Source organism: Equus caballus, chromosome 1 (assembly GCF_041296265.1).
Source record: "Equus caballus isolate H_3958 breed thoroughbred chromosome 1, TB-T2T, whole genome shotgun sequence".
NCBI classification, from domain to species: Eukaryota; Metazoa; Chordata; class Mammalia; order Perissodactyla; family Equidae; genus Equus; species Equus caballus.
In genome coordinates, this window is record NC_091684.1 from 127162242 (window position 1) to 127177646 (window position 15405).

Below are 15405 nucleotides of genomic sequence, written 5' to 3' on the forward strand. Positions count from 1 at the left end.
TTGTTTGCGCTGCAGTGCAGCGCTGTGTCCTCATAGACATGTGTATATTATGGTTTCGTGAAGTTAGAGTGGGATCTGAGCATCCTCGTCATCCCCAAGTGTTTGTTGAGGACCTCTGGGTGCTCAGCACCCTTGGGAAGACAGAAGCGCAACGACCAGTCCCTGCTCTCAGAGTGCTGGGGTCGCTGCAGGGCCTTGGCCTGGTGAGCATCTTGACAAGGGGGCAGGTGGGTTCTGTGGCCTGAGGGCGCCCCCTCTGCTCATCACTCACTGGTAGGATGTCCGTCACAGCAGTGGGCAGAGCTGGAGCTTCCAGGTCCTGGACCAGCTCTCCTCCAGGGTGGTTTTCTTTTTGAACGTGAAGAACTTCTGGAGAAGAGAACTGGAAAAGCTGGGCATGGCACAGCAGTGCACTTCTGAAAAACCATGAAGGGGCAGTTGGTGGCAGGCAGAAGGAAGGCCGTTGGTCAGAGCAGAGTCAGCTGTCTTCCGATCAACTTTCTTAGAAAATATGCTCAGTACTGTTGAAGGCATGATTGGCTTGAAGGAGATGCTGACATCTGTTTCTTCCGTTAGACAAGGAATCTTGGCTATGAAATTAAATTTGAAGAGTTTACTTTGCATCTGAATACACTGTAGTTAGGTTGCATCTAAAAATCATACAACTGTTGCGTCTTTAAAATAAAATCGACTTGGGATACAGTGCCAAACCTAGATTTGAGGATAAGGCGGCAGTGGGAGTTGAGCTAGGTCCCTAGCATTTTAAGCTTTATTCAAGTGAGTAAGTACAGGCATTCCATTCATCACCTAGGATCAGCTCTGGGCAGAAGCCTGGATCTTCAAAACCAGGAAATCTTTGGAGTTGGCCTGTTACCCCTCTTGGGTGGGAAACTCTGCAGTTGTCCCCATCTGATGACAGTGTTTGTGAGACTCCAAGTGTGTGTGACTCTCTGCAGAGCATGGGGTCTTCTGAGAGGTGGAGGGTGAAACCAGCCCAGCCTAGGAGAGCAGCGTCTGCTCCTGGCTGCACAAATCACTTGCTATGATTCTGAGCAGCTTTCTTAGCCTTTCTGACTTTATCGGGGAGATGGGGATGGTGGACAGCATCAGTGGTTTTTCATTTCAAAAAGATTTTCTCTTTTCTCGGCAGCAGCACTTTTATTCCAAAGCCCAGTCTGTAAAATAGTTTAAAGATGGGGCTGCTCTGTGGAAGGCTGTGGGGGCCCCAGGCACCCCCTCCAGGAACCACAGGGGTGTTTACCACCTGAGGCTCCCCTGAGCACTGAGAGGGCCTGGGCCACCCCTTCATCCTTTCCAGCGGCCTCGTCCTGTGACCTCTGTTTGGGACCCCCTGTTGGTTCACCTTCCCAGACAGTAACCCCTACTCCTCCCCAGTCTTTACACACCCCCACTCCAACACAATTTTTATTTGCACCCAGCTGGTAGCTACCAGTACCTCCTCTTCTGAGTGTAAATGCCAAGATAACCTATATGGTTATCGTGAGGCTTGAGAAAAAGAAAACAGCATCTTTGATCCCTTCCTTAGTTTCAGCAGCCACTCAGATCAATAAAGTGAACACTTTGAAAAGGAATGTGACTGTATTAGTTAATGTTAGTTTAACTGTATGTAATTCTTAAAAACTTAGAGAAATAACAGTGCCTTAAACAAGATTTCCTATTCTTTCTTTCTCACCTGAAAAGTCCTGAGCTGGGTGATCTGCAGCTGATGAGGGGGTTCCACAGTGTTCAGGACCCAGGACTCCAGCTGTCCTGCTGCTCTGCTGTCTTCATGTGTTGTCTCATGTTTCAAGATGGTTGCTTAAGCTCCAGCTGTCATTTCTGCATTCCAGTCAACAAGGAGGAAGAAGAATAGAAGGGCCCACACTCTCCTTTATAAAAACTTTCCAGTGCCTTGCAAGACTTTTCATTATGTCTCATGGCTCAGCCATCGGTCATGTGGAGATGAGGCACATTGGTGCCGCATGAAAATTGGGAGTTTATTCCTAAGAAAGCAGGGAAGAAGTGACTATTGGAGTAGGTTATCAGTCTTCTATCAGTAAAAACCCCAAGTTTCTAGGTTGCATAGACATGTCCTTATGTGGGCAGGCTATGTGCCGAATCCTCACGTTCACCTTGACACTGCTCTGACGAACTCAGAGACTCAGTACGTGCCTCACAGCACGATCAGACCTCAGTCTACAGGTCCTTCTGTGCGCCTTTCCATCTCTGTTCTCATGTCAGTTCTGTGGGCGGTCGGATGGGCGGCTGTTGTTAGTTGCTGATGTGATGAATGAGGCTCAGCAGAGTTCAGGAGGTTTGTCCAAGATGGAGCTGTGTATTAGTGGAGGGACCAGGATTCTGTCTCAGACCTTTGGCATCAAAACGGTGTATGGTCCCTAACTTGGAGGCATGGTGGCCCAGAGGGTTCCCAGCAGAGAGCATGGATGGTGCTTGCCATCCTCGTCACCGGGCTCTAGAAGTCACAGAAGAGGGGGTGGCCTTTCTCAGACCCGGGGACAGGGAGCCCAGGACAGAGGGCAGTGTGCAGGGGCCCTTCAGAAAGGCCTGTGGGTGGTGCTGCCACGTCTCTGAGGAAGTTTGTCAGCTCTGGACATCTGGGTCATGAGCTGTCCAGGTCGGCAAAAGACTGCCCTGGAGTTAAAGATGGAGAAGCTAGAGGAGGCTGAAGTTAAGACCCACATTTCTACAGATAACTGTAGGCAGAGTAAAATAATCCTGAATTCCCAGGCTTTTTTCTTTTTTCATCATTAAGCATGTTGGTTGAGTAACTCTGTTTTTTGCTTTCAAAGGGCTGCTCAGTTTTTGCGGAAAATGGCGGACCCACAGTCCATCCAGGAATCTCAGAATCTGTCCATGTTCCTGGCCAACCACAACAAGATCACACAAGTAAGGCTCACGCTCTCCCCACTCTGGCTGGCAGGGTGCATGGCTGGGGGGCGGGGGACCCGGGGCCAGGAGCAGACCATGGCACAGGTCTCCTGCTCTGTGTGTCAGTCTCTGCAGCAACAGCTCGAAGTGATTTCTGGCTATGAAGAGCTCCTTGCTGACATCGGGAATCTGTGTGTGGATTACTATGAAAACAGGATGTACTTGACACCCAGTGAAAAACACATGCTTCTCAAAGTCCGTGTGGGGTGACTGCCCATTGTACTCTGGAGGGAGGGATGGCCTTGCTGTCATTAATAGGCTGTGCTTTGTCTAAGATCCTTTTGCATGCCTTTTCTTATTCTGACGCTTGCCGCGTGTGTGTGTGTGTGTGTGTGTGTGTGTGTGTGTTTGTATGTGTGTGTGTGTGTGTAGCATCCTCTGCCCTGCACACAGCCTATAGTTGCACTACAGGCTCTTGACACATTCCTGTGAGTATGTCCTGGGCTTGACCCCGGTGCCAGGTGGATCACATGCCCACCCCCAGAAAAGGTGCTTGTGGGTGAGGAGGTCCTGGGTCCAGGGTTTCTCCCAGCATTAAGCTTCTGTAGTACACGTTATACCTTATTCCACCTATCAAGGATGTGATTCCGAGGAATTAAATATACTGTGTCACCATGATTAAAGTAGACCTGTTGTTCCAGAAACAGCCATTCACCATATTGTTCGTTATTATTCTATTTCAAGATGAGGAGGTTTTCAGTGACATTCCTCGTGGGGACAGGAGAAGGTGGTTCCGCCATTCCCTTTGCTCTGCCCTCCACGTTTGTGGAGGGAAGCCCTGGAGACCCTGTGCTGCATGTCCGGCCGCCCAAAGCCCTCCCTGCAAGAGCGGGCCCAACCCCAAGACCTCATCACACTGGAGAGCCCACTGGATAGCACACTGTGACGGCTGAAATGTTCTGTCGGTGCTGTCTGGTGCAGGGGCCCCTGGCTATGCGTGCTCATGGAAATCCGTATTTTGTACTGCATTGTGCTTGATGAGAGGTAGAGCTGATGTGTGTGCCTGGGGAGGACGCTGAAATAGCTGCAAGGAATGACGCATGTAAAAGAATAGCTTCTCAAGAAGGGATAGCTATTTATTTCCAAGGAGCTTTTAAAAACGCTTTTTGAAAGAAGAGTGAATTGTCATTTCGAAATAAACTGTAGCAGTATAAGTGCTTAGAGACAATTAAACTTGCAGGTCTGAGTTTTATGTGATTTTCAGGTCATGGGGTTTGGTCTGTACTTGATGGATGGGAGTGTCAGCAACATCTATAAACTAGATGCCAAGAAAAGGATAAACTTATCCAAGATGGACAAGTACTTCAAGGTAAGTTGCGTTCTTTTAGATAAACGTTTTTATTGAAGTGTATACCACTTGAAATTTGGGAGATGAACCCCTATAACCATGACACATATCAGGAAATGGGGCATGCTGACTGGCAGCGCTCACACTCCTGTCTACAGAGGCGGCCTCTCTCCCTCCTGCTGTGCACCAGTGTTGCCTGGGTTTGAACCTTGTAGAAAGGGGATCAAGCCATGTCCTCTCTCGTGCATCTGGCCACTTTCACTCACTCTGTTTGTTAGAGTCATCCCTGTGGGAGCCTGTAGCTCTAGTCCTTAGGTTTTTATTGTGGTGGAGCAATTCTTGTTGTGATTAGACTGCAGTTTATTTATCCATTTTGTTGTGATGGACGTGAGATTGTTTCTGGGTTTTGGCTGCTGTGATTTAGTGCACGTCTGTGCTCGTTTCTGTTGGAATATAGCAGGTGGGGGGTGGTGGTTGAGGGTCCTGGTAGTAAATCCAGCCTGACGATTCTCCCACATGGTTGTGCAGATTTGTGTTCCTTCCAACAATGAACGAGCATTCCCATTGTTCCACATCCTCGGCAACACTTGGCACTGTCACTTTTTGAGGGGAAGGGGCATCCTGAAGGGTATGTCCATCCTTATGATTTCCTCAGTAGCATGTCCTGCAGTTTAGTCGCTGTTTCCTTGGTGACTTTTCATGCTGTTAGCCTTTTGTGTGTTCTCTCTGGTGAAGTGTCACTTCAAGTCTCTAGTTCTTTTTTCCCTGTTGATTTGTAGTCTGTGTATTCTGGGTCCATGTCCTTTGTTGGATACATGTGTTCTAAAATACATGCCTTCTCCCCTATGTGGCTCTCCTTTTCACTTTCTTAAAGGTGTCATTTGGTAAACTTCTGTTCAATATTTAGTGTAGTCCAATGTATCGATCTTTAATGTCCACTTTAGGAAATCTTTGTATACAGCAGGCTCATGAGAATTTTCTTCTGTGTTACCTCCTAGACGTGTCACCATTTCCTTTTCCATCTAGATCTGTAATCCCCTTGAAAGTTTCCTCTGTGCATGCTGTGAGGTAGCGGGTTGACATTCTTGGATTTTTTCCTCCCCGTTATACATATCCAATTGACCCTGTCCATTTATTGCAAAGACTATCTTTTCTCCCGTTGCCCTGCCGTGTTACTTGGGTCATAAAGCAGGTGTCTGCATGTGTGTGACTGTCTTAGCTTCTCTGTCTTTCTCCACTGGTTTCCATCTGTGCTCCAGGGCCACGCTGTCTTAGTTTTCCAAAAGAATAGGTCTGCATATCAAGAAGTCTTCAAGTTATGTTAAGATTGCCTTGGGTATCATCCCTTCACCTCTCGACATACATCTTAGAATTGGCTTGCTGATTTTCACAAGCACACAGACACACACTACTTATAGCCTGGTTTTCCTCTTGGAATATTGTTTGGAATTCCATTGAATCTATAGATCAATTTAGTGAGAATGGACATTTAAAAAATACCAAGTCTTCCAATACATCAACCTGATATATTTCTTCATTCACTTAGAATTTTAAATTTTCTCTAGAATTTGTGGTGGTATTTTTGCTTAGAAGTCTTGTACATATTTTGTTCGTGTATTCATACATATTTTTTTGATGCTATTGGAAGTTGTTCCCCTTTAAATTTTCTTTCTTTCTTTCTTTCTTGTTTTTATTTGTTGTGGAAGATGAGCCCTGAGCTAACTGCTGCCAATCCTCCTCTTTTTGCTGAGGAAGACTGGCCCTGAGCTAACATCTGTGCCCATCTTCCTTACGTTATATGTGGGACGCCTGCCACAGCATGGCATGCCAAGCGGTGCCGTGTCCGCACCCGGGATCTGAACTGGCGAACCCCGGGCCGCCGAAGCAGAACGTGCGCACTTAACCGCTGTGCCACCAGGCCGGCCCCTCATTTTCTAATTGTTGCTTGCATATAGAAATGCAGTTGATTTTTTTGTAACTATAGATCTAGCAAAAGGTAGGTTAATTTTAATATTTGAATTGGTTTTATGAATGTTGGTTCTTAATTTGTATTTTGTCCCGAAAGCGCATGTAGAAGTTATTTACAACCTTTTTGCAGTAAATGATTTGCAGAAATAGCATTCAATGCATAGTAATTATTACTATTACTCATTCTTCTTGTGTTTATGTATTTGGTGACTAAACGTACATAATGACCCTGTTTTTTTTGTTCTTTGAATACAGCAGCTCCAGGTGGTTCCACTGTTTGGGGACATGCAAATAGAACTGGCAAGATACATCAAGACCAGCACGCACTATGAGGAAAATAAATCTCGGTAGGACGAGCTGCCCATTAGAGCATTCTGCTGTGGCCTCACTGTCGTTTAATAACTCTAGTCATTTATCTGAGATAACACCTTTGCCATTCTCAACTCTCTGGAACTGAATGCCTAATGTGGTAGCCCTTGCCACGTGTGGCTGTTTACCTTTAAATTCATTAAAAAATGCAATTTATTTTCTTAGTGGACTAGCCATTCAAATATTTAATAGTTCGTGGCTACTGTATTGGTGAGCACAGATACAGAACTTTTCCATCATCCCAGAGAATTCTTTTGGATAGTGCTGGTTGAGAATGTAGACTTGTTAACAAATGCTCTGGGCCTTGTGGTCTGCTGGTCACTTCTTAACAAGCAGCCCTGTTTGTGGGTGGGATGTTTGCGTGTATCTTACAGAGGGTACAAGCCTGTAACTTGCCGACCAAATCCAGCCCAGGCCTGTTTTTGGAAAGTCTTTGTTGCTGAGAACGATCTTTACATTTTCAAAGGGTTGTTTTTAAAATAAGACAATGATGACTATGTGACAGATGTGACAGAGACAGTGTAGCCCACAAATCCTAGAGTATTTACTTTCTGGTCTTATATAGAGAAAGGTGGCCAACCCTGCCGTATAGGATCTGTAGCTCACAGTTAAGGTATTATTGTAGATTCCACATAGGCGGGTGAGTCTCATAGGATGCTTTTGCTGACTTTTGTCAGAAGCATGCACCCATAGCCAAACTGGCCGAAGTTCAACCATGATTTTGAAAAACACAGTTGCATCTCAATCTGTTCACTCTGAGGCTGGCAGTCTTTTTCTTTAAAGGCCAAATAGTAAACACGTTAGGCTTCAGGGGCCACATGTGGTCTCTGTCTCATATTCTCCTTTGTTTTTTTTTTTTTCTTTTTTATCTTATTAAGCAGGTTTATAAAAATGTAAAAACCATTTGTACGGCCGTAGACCCATACAGTAGCTGACCGCATTTGACCTGTGCTGTAGTTTGCCGACCTCTGTGCTAGTTTATTTCCAGATATATTTGCCATTAAATCTGCTATGTGATCCACTCTTAGATGACTTCTCACTCTCCTCTATGTTAAGTTCATTAAGCTGAAACTTCTTTGTGCTTCAGTACCACCTCAAACTCTGATTTGGAACATGAGCTGATGTCCATGGTGTGAATGTCCGGCTGTGACTGAGTTCAGGCTGACAGCGTGACATTCATTACACAATGCTTCTGCCCTAACAGATAGGGGTTAGCTCTAGATCATAAGTAATGGGAAAGTCTTATCAGGAAACCATGAGTTTGTGCACTTATTGTCTGTTTTTAATATGATTTATTCTGAGTTTATAGCATTTAATTGGTAATAATGCCCATGTTTCACAGCTTCCTTGGGAGGTGCCTGAGCATATAGCAATCAGCTTTGGGAGCCTGACCCAGGGGCCCCACACCAGCATCTGGCCCCAGAAAGGGCAGATGCAGAGTGTGCCAATGCCAGCAGTCAGGCTCTGGGCTCCAGTGCCTTGCCTGAGGTGGATATGCTGTTGGGGGTCTGCAGGGGAGGCAAGTGTATTGAGAATGGATCCCAGTGCAGAGCCTGTGCCTTGCACGCTCATTGCAGACTTGAGGAGCTGCCTGGGATAATGCCAACATAATCATCCCATCATCCTGTAGTGGAATCAAAGAGAAAGAGGTACTACTTGAGACAGTGCACTGATTGTCTCAAAAAGTGGCAGCTTGCATTCCATCCCTTCACGAAAAGGAGACCAGCTTGTTAAAAACACAGAGAGAGTACTGGTGCTACATGTGAGGGGGCAGCCGTCTAAGTCGTAAGATCCATGCTTTCTGCCCAAGAGCACCAACAGTTTCAGTTCTTAATAAACTTCTTTCCCACTAAACTGTGTCTGTTTGCTGCTGAAATGGTGTATTGTGCACATAGGTAGTTATGGTGACAGTGTCTAACTTCCAGGTGATGTCAGTTTTCAACTCTCCCCGTAAGGAGAAGTTTTGCTCCTGAGTCTTTGGCTGATTTGTTTCTGTACTATAGCTTATATTTTCCCACATGAGTAATAAAGAAATAGTTCCTGGCAACTCTGCAATAATACGTCAAGAGATCCTCGCAAGGGTGATGCATTGTCGTAGATCCAGCAGCGTCTCTCAGCGTTCTAGAAAATGGTTTATTGATTATAGAGAAATTACAATTCCTTTTCCAAAACACAGATATGAGAAGGTAGGGCAGTGACCCTGACACAGGGAGAGGGGGCTGGGCCAGCTCTGTTTCCTTGCTGAGAATTCCATATTGTTTCCTAGCCTCCAGCTCCTCTCCCACGCTATGCATGTGTCCTTGGGCACCCAGCGTTGTGCTGCATAAGCCTTGTGCAAGTGCCCTCAGGTGACACACGTTTCCCCTTCACTGCAGATGGACGTGCACATCTTCCAGTAGCAGCCCGCAGTACAACATCTGTGAGCAGATGATCCAGATCCGGGAGGACCACATGCGCTTCATCTCAGAGCTGGCACGCTATAGCAACAGTGAGGTGAGTGGGCCTTCTGCGCCCGCCCGCACTGACACCTGAGGACAGATGGCCCTAGAATGTCATCTGTGTTCTCTGCAACCGAAAACTGACGTTAATTGCTTTGAGAAGCATGGTTGAGTACGAATACTTAAAAAGCACTCGTTATAATGGATGGCAGTGCAGTGAGCATCGTTTTTATCTGTTCACCTGTAGATCTTTTTTCAGAAAAATGTAATAGAGGTCCCAAAAGAAAGGACTGAGGAAAGACCCTGAATTAAGTCTGTTTCCTAGTCTAGTCTTGTTTCCAAGCTGCTGGAAGAGAGAGGGTAGGGCCTCAGGAAAGGAGTGATTATGGCTTGTGGCCGTTTCGTGCCTAGAGGCAGGAAGTCCTGAAGGCAGAGGCGTGTAGGAGCTGCTGGGTCGGTGGGAGGACGTCCTGGTGCCCAGGGGAGGGCCTGGAGTTGGGTGTAGGAGGAAGCGCTATCTCCTCGGCTTCAGGCCTTGTTAATTCCTTTCGGCTTTGCAGCTGGGTTTCCTGTGTCCTTGTTTGGGCTGATCACGTTATCCCCACCTGTCAAGTGTGACTCCAAGCTAGCCCTGCCAGTATGTGGGGTGTGCTGGAGGGGTGTGTGAGTGTGAAGGAGCATTGGGAATGGCACTTCTCATATCTTAGCAGACAAGGCAGCAAGGTCAAAGCAGTGGTCAGTGGTATGGGTTCTGCAAATAGTCAAGAAGAACCCGGGGACTTGGGGCCACAGACACAGGTCTGGTTTGTGAGACTGTGGTACCTCAGGGTTCTCAGGAGGACCATTAACATTTGTGGGGAACAGCTCTGTGCGTTGGCCCCACCCATTGCAGGATGATGAGCACCCCTGCCCCCACCCACCAAACGCTAGTCGTCATACAACTAGAATGACTGAAAGACAGCCCAGATGTCTTAGGGCATGTGCTGCCTCCAGCAGACCCCTGGTAGGTGGCCGACTCCCTAGTGAGGAGGCTTTACTTCACCCCTTCTCCAGCGGCCAGCACAGCCCTTAGGGTAGAGATGGGGAGCAGCCCCTTGAGACTTCATGATGTAGTTGTAAACCGAGTTCATGGGAAGCTCTCAAACAACACGTAGAGCTGATTTTTACTCCAAATAAGAGCATCTAACAGCATGCATGGTTCCTGTTATCTTCCTTTTGCTGTTGAGTGTAGTACCTTCAGGATAAGATGATGATTTTAACAAGAAGAAAGAGATCGACCTTTGAATGCTTTACTCAGTTTGTTTGTTTATTTATTTGCTGAGGAAGATTCGCCCTGAGCTAACATCCATGCCAATCTTCCTCTAATTTTTAGTATGTGGGCTGTCAGCACAGCATGGTGACTAACAGAAAAATATAGGTCCAAGCCCAGGAACCAAACCTGGGCCACTGAAGTGGAGAGCACTGAACTTAAGCACTAGGCCTCCAGCAACTTTGGTTGTTTCGTGTCTTGGCTATTGTGAATAATGATGCAATGAACCCAGGGTTGTAGAGTCAGTTGATTTTTGATGAGGGTATACTCAGTGGGGAACAAATAATGCTGGGGAAACTGGGAATCCACGTAGAAAAGAATGAAGTTGGACCCTTTCCTCATACCATACAAAAAATGCAACTCAAAATTGATCATAAAACTAATTGTAAGAGCTAAAACTACCAAACTTTTTAGATTCCACGTATTAGTGAGACTGTACAGTATTCGTCTTTCTCTGTCTGACTTATTTCACTTAGCCCAGTACCCTCAGGGTTCATCCACGTTGTTACAAATGGGAGGATTGCCTTCTTTTTTCGTTTGAGGAAGATTAGTCCTGAGCTAACATCTGCCACCAGTCTTCCTCTTTTTGCTGAGGAAGATTGGCCCTGAGCTATATCCATGCCCATCTTCCTCTACTTTATATGTGGGACGCCTGCCACAGCATGGCTTGCCAAGTGGTGCGTAGGTCCGCACCCGGGATCCAAACCTGTAAACCCCACGCCGCTGAAACAGAATGTGCAAACTAAACCGCTGTGCCACTGGGCTGGCCCAGGATTTCCTTCTTTTTTATGGTTGAATAATATTCCACTGTGTATACAAGTATATGTATATACATACACACACACTATTTTTCCAAATTTGTTTGCCTCAGGATCCAAATTAAGTTCCAGACACTGCAGTTTGTTGATGTGTCTCCTCGGAGATGTGTCCCCCTCCGTCTCTCTCACTCTCTGGGGCATCATTTGCCATGACTTCTGTGCCGTGTTTCCTGTACATTGGTAGTTAGATCTGGAGACCTGATCAGACTCAGCTTCCCTTCTCTCAGCCCACTCGGCCCTTCGTCGGCCATGCCGCAAACCGCTGGAATGTCTGGCTGACTCTGTGATGCGGGCAGCGTTGTCTGCTGCCTAGCTGCGTGCACCTGTAAGGGTGATACTCTAGTTCTGCCCTCCTCCTCAGCCCTCATACCAGCTGTGCCTTACTCTGTGGGATCCCTCCTCCAGAAGAGACAAGGTCACAGCTGGATTCCTTTGCTTTACGTATCAATTGTTAAAAATAATTGATTCCCTAGCATCATCTAAGGTAACAAATCAAGGGTTTTTTTAGTACTGTGTTGAAGTCAATCTACTTCAGTTTTTTTCTTTTTCTTTTTTTCCCATACTGGTTCTTAATGACTCCTGCAAATTTTGACTTGATGTCTCAAGATACACTCAGCAATTTTAAAATAGCAATACTGGCACTGCTAATAATCATATAATTACTAGAAACAACATAGTTGTATATCGTAATGTATAACTTTATGTTATATTATAATAACAATACAATTACCAAAAATTGTTTAAGATTTATTTTGCAGTGGATTTTGTCCTTAGATTTCTCCCTCTGGGTTGTTCATTCACTGTCTCTCAAAGTCGCTTGAAGTGTTTTGTTTTGTGTTGGTCTCAGCCTATTGGTAGTGATGCTGAGACACTCTCTTGGAACTGTGCTACTTGTGGCAGCCTGAGGGTAGAAAGAGAGCATGCATGTGGGCCTGGGGTTCTGCTTTTATTGGAGTTGAGGGTAGGGGCGTAGTGTTTCATGGGCTCAGTCTTTATTGGTGAATTTAAAACATAAGAGTGGGAATGTAAAGCGTGGGAAGAGAAAAAACAAGTGGCCCAAATGGTCGCTTATGGAAACCAACTAAGATCTCTAAAGCAAAGGAGCCTTAGGGAGGCAGGTGGCCTCGCTCTTTATCTGGTCATGTGGCTGGCAGTGTGTCTGTTGAGACAGCTATCTTTGAAGTGGATGCCACACAATCAAAGCTTATGTGAGGCACTTGCATTACAAAAAAGAAAGACTAACTGTCAGCGCTTCCAGTCCCCTGGGTCACCCAGGGCTCTCTAAAAGGGGAACTTCATGAGTGGAGCAGCCTGGCTCTTTATCTAGTTGTGTAGCTGGCAGTGTGTTTATTTGAGATGGATGTCTTTGAAATGGATCCCTTGGCAATCAAAAGGTTAATGTCAGGCACTTACATTATAATCAAAAAAAGCCAATTATCAGACACTTATGCTATATGGCCCCACTGTGCGGCCATGATGCCAACTTATTACACAGTTCAGTTCATTGTTTCATTTTGCTTTTGAGTTTCAGGGATCCCTTCCCCCCCAATTTAATGTTACGTCATAGTATATACCGTTTATGTGGTTCCCAAGTCAGATGTCTCAAAGGAGGCATGCTCAGAGAAGCTGGCTTCCCCTCCACCCTGTGCCTCCCTGCCCTGTAGGTCACTATACTTAAATCTGTTTTATTTGATATAAGCAAATACACAGGATGTGCACGTTTTCCTTTATTTGGCAAGTGGAAACATACTGTGCACAGGCCTCTCTGAACACCATGCCCTGGAGGTTCATCCAGCACAGTCTACAGCATCTTTTCTCTTTGCTTTGAGAGCTACAGAGCATTCATCACTGGGGGCTCTGTGGATGCCAGCCTGTTGCTACAGGGAAGGCTTGTGTGCCCACATCATTTCATATTTTAGAATGTACCTTTAGAGTAGGTTCCTAGAGTGGGTTTGATGGGTCACGGGGTAAATGCATAGGTGGTTTTTCTGCATGTGGGGTGTCTTCCTGATACTTCTGTTGTGCTCTAGGTTGTCACAGGGTCTGGCCGCCAGGAGGCTCAGAAGACAGATGCTGAGTCCCGGAAGCTCTTCGACTTGGCACTGCAGGGCCTGCAGTTGCTGTCTCAGTGGAGCGCCCATGTGATGGAAGTGGTAGGCATTCTGTGCTTGCTTTTATTTGGAAATGCAGGGAATTAAAAGAACATCAACCTCCAGCTGGTTAGAAGTGCTTTTGTTCCCAAGCTCCAAGAAATTGACTGATATTTGTTCTGCATTAACTTTGGTCTTTGGATCAAGAAAACATTGGCTTTTTAGCTTTGGCCTTAGAAATAAGAATATATATCAATTTAAATGTTTCTAAGATGACTCAACATACATTGCACGTATGTTATATATGTTACAAATAAAGGGCCTCATCTTTTAAAACCTTTTATAGAATTAAATTTAAGTACTGTTATGATGATTTTTAATTCTCTTTTATTTAAACGATGTTTTCTCTGTGGGGTTCTAGCCATCACTTTTTTTGTTTAGTATTAGTAAAATGGTTTCTGATGGCATATAAAGATTTGGATACCTATAAGTCATAGAAAGTTTTCTCTTTTGTTGTTTATTTTGATCAGACCAAAATTATATTGGATGAGTACATGATCATTTGAATAGCTAATTCTTTTTTTAAATGGTGATGAAATGCCTAGCGTGTTAGAGAGTTAAAATATCCAGGCCGTTTTGTCTGATGTATTTCTTAAACCTCTGGTCTGTTTCTTAAACCCAAAGTCGCATGGCCAGAATGTTTTGCACTCTTAGGGAGATGGACTCTGTGTGTGTCTGCGTGGTGTGTGTACGCATGTGTAGTGTGTGTGTGTGAGTGAGCGTGACTTTCAGACTCTGCAAATACTACAAGGCTGACCTTTCGGTAGCTTTGGTGAAGGTCACGTGAGTGAGACAAGCAGTTAAGCATTGTTCGTTCAGTGTGAATGTCTTCCTCCTTTCTGACCACACCAGTGTTCATGGAAACTTGTGCACCCGACGGACAAGTACTCCAACAAGGACTGCCCTGACAACGCTGAGGAGTACGAGCGCGCCACCCGCTACAACTACACCAGCGAGGAGAAGCTCGCCCTCGTGGAGGTATGGTTTGTCTGCTTTCTCTCTTCCTATGACTCTGGCCTCAAACTGTCTTCCCTTTCAAAAGCAAAGGCAAAAATGTGAATAAAACTGCCCATTTTATGTCATTACTTTTATGTAGGGTAGCCCTTTGCATCTATCACAGTTCTCAGTACAGGATAAAGTAGGTTCTTGGTGTCTGCACTGACAGCTCCCCTGGGCAGATCAGGGGTTTGCTCGTGAGCATCTGGGAGGGGGAGCAGCTTTTGGTGTGGAATGCAAGAGGACACGACATGACCCTGGCAGTCTGAGAGAGAAGCGCCCCTCATCTCCTCCAGCGTTTCCAGCTGTTGAATCACCAGCTCTTTGCTCTCACACATGTCAGCTGTGGCTCCCTCAGTTATGCACTGACTTCACGAGCCTTTTGATGAACAGAAGCTCTTACATTTCACTGCCACCCAGTTTCTTTTCTTTGGTAGTTGAACTTTGCCTGCCTTGTTTAAGAAATCTTTGCATGCTGTAAGGTCCTCAAGGTATTCTCCTCCATTGCCTTCTGGATGTTTTATTCTGCTTTCACATTTAGGTCTGAAATTCACCTGAAGTTAGTTTTTGAAACACTTCCCCTGCCCCCTGCTCTGCTTGCCACCTTTATTGTGAACAAGTGACCATACATGTGTGGGTGTGTTTCTACTCACTCTTCTAATCCATCGGCCAGTGTGTCTGTCCCGTGCTAACCCTCCTCTGTCTTAATTACTATTACTGGTTCTGGGTATGGTAAAGCAAGTCTTTCTGTCTTTAGGAGTTCCTCAGCTATTCTTGGCCTTTTGTATTTTCATGTAAATTTTAGACTCATCTTTTCGTATCCCAGTGAAACTCTTTGGAATTTATGTGGATCATTTTAGGGGAGAATTGACAAATTCATAATATTGAGACTTTTATAAAGATGCTATATCCCTCCATTTGTTTAGATTCTCTTTAATTTCTCTTTTATAATCTGTGTAAAACTCCTGCACGTCCTTTGTTAGCTTTATTTCTAGGTGTTTGATAGTAGGTGGTATATTTTTAAGTTTTTATAAATATTTGTCACTGGTATTACAAATATAAATTATTTTTTGTAGTTTTCCTTATGTCTATCAATTTATCTAAACTGACTTATTAATCA

The 15405-nt window shown here is 45.3% G+C and overlaps 1 protein-coding gene and 1 pseudogene across 9 annotated transcripts in view; one reads left to right on the forward strand and one right to left on the reverse strand.

Moving 5' to 3' along the window:
* The window catches only part of LOC111771883 (protein FAM170A-like), a 141278-nt gene that overhangs the window by 71663 nt on the left and 54210 nt on the right, over window positions 1-15405 (reverse strand). The window lies entirely within an intron of this gene.
* Window positions 1-15405, forward strand: part of LOC111767453 (cytoplasmic FMR1-interacting protein 1-like) — a 106812-nt pseudogene that overhangs the window by 32565 nt on the left and 58842 nt on the right.